At 34.0% G+C, this 1819-nt stretch overlaps 1 long non-coding RNA gene across 1 annotated transcript; it reads left to right on the forward strand.

Moving 5' to 3' along the window:
• Positions 1–1390, forward strand: LOC311087729. Its single transcript, XR_014607357.1, has 3 exons — positions 1–67; positions 394–450; positions 815–1390. It is a non-coding gene; the product is annotated as an uncharacterized lncRNA (long non-coding RNA).
• Positions 1391–1819: the final 429 nt, after the last annotated feature.

Here is a 1819-nt window from a genome sequence, read left to right on the forward strand (position 1 = left end):
GCACACAGCAGCTGTACCTGAGAACTGGACGGGCTACAAAAACTACTGAAGAATCTAGAAGAAATAGGTATGTTTTTTTACAGAGTTCTGCAAAATTGTTGTTTTTTTCACACAATTTTTTCAAATTTCTATTGCAACTTCCACAGAATGTGGTAACAGTGTAATATAATCAGTAAGTCATCAACAACAATCTTACCTTACAGGACAGTAATCCAAATATGAAAATATATGACAGGTTATGAAAATACATGAAAGTTGACATTTCCATTTAAATATAAATTAATCGTGTGTGTGCCTGTGAATTATACACACGTTTTCATTGTCAGATACTAAAGAATATTAAGCCTATAACCAGTTTATTTTGCGTAACACATGCATTAATGTCTCATAAAGGATACAGAAGACAGAAACTGAGAAAAACCTGAGTAAAGAAACGCTCATCAGTAAACGGTACACTTTATTTTTCTCCATTATGATAAATGCTTAGCAATAAGTGGTTTGATTATGGTGTGATTACAGATATAAATGACCAGATCTTTTAAAAAATTCTAGGTTTCCATGACCAAATTTCATAATCGTTACGGAATTGTCATCATAGTAAATATTTTACTCTCTCTCTCTCTCTCTCTCTCTCTCTCTCTCTCTCTCTCTCTCTCTCTCTCTCTCTCTCTCTCTCTCTCTCTCTCTCTCTCTCTCTCTCTCTCTCTCTCTCTCTCTCTCTCTCTCTCTCTCTCTCTCTCTCTCTCTCTCTCTCTCTCTCTCTCTCTCTCTCTCTCTCTCTCTCTCTCTCTCTCTCTCTCTCTCTCTCTAACAGATTTCCATCTTCAAAACTTTGAAAATGGGAAATGATAACTCTGGTGAAGATAGGGAACGTAGAAGAGCTGAAGAAGCAGAGCAGCAACGCATCAGAGCTGAAGAGGAAAAATCGAGAATGGAGGCAGAACTTCACAGACTAAAACAAGAAAGTAAATTAGAGAGATTGAGAGAGGAGAGAAAATCAGCAGAGCAGCGCAACAGAAGTGAAGAAGAAAAACGAAAACTCCAGGAACAATATGATAAAATAGAAAATGAGAGAAACATGCAGAGATTGAGAGAAGAAGAGAAGAAGAAAATCGACAAGGAGAACAGATCTAAAGAAGAAGAAGAAAGGAAAAGAATTCACATAGAGAAGCAAAATGCATAAAAAGGCAATACTAAAAAGGTGTGACTGTTAAACGGTTTTATTAATGGAAACTGTAAATCTATTCATACAGAAAGATCATCTAGATGCACATCACCTAACACAATTTGTGAAGATTTTATTTTTCTTCTTCCTTACGTCTACTGTAAAGCACTTTGTAAACATTTTGTTTTAAAAGATGCTATATAAATAAAGTTTTACATCTCTAAACATGAGTATGCATAACTTTTAAAAACAATGCTTATCCTTCTTATCTTTTGAATTGTGCAAGACCAGCATAAAACTATTAGTTTTCCATATATAGACTTTAGGGATTGATCCTAATACATACACATAGATCATAAAAAACTGTATGTTTTATTCTGCATTTGGTGAATGCAATTTATTTGCTGCTATTTAATGGCCGAATGACAATACAATCCATTCACTGTAAAAAATTTCTAACCCTCCCAAATCAAAAATTCCAAGTGACCGATAACATCTAAATTTTTCAATTGGCCCAAGTGAAATTCTTGTTGCAATAGTCTGTTAACATTGGCTCAATGAGAAATAATACGTCAAACTAATTGAAAAATTTAGATGTTATCGGTCACTTGAAATTTTTGACTTGGGGATGTAATTTTTTTTACAGTGTTTATG

This window comes from Abramis brama, assembly GCF_963993115.1.
Source record: "Abramis brama genome assembly, chromosome: 7".
Taxonomy (NCBI): domain Eukaryota; kingdom Metazoa; phylum Chordata; class Actinopteri; order Cypriniformes; family Leuciscidae; genus Abramis; species Abramis brama.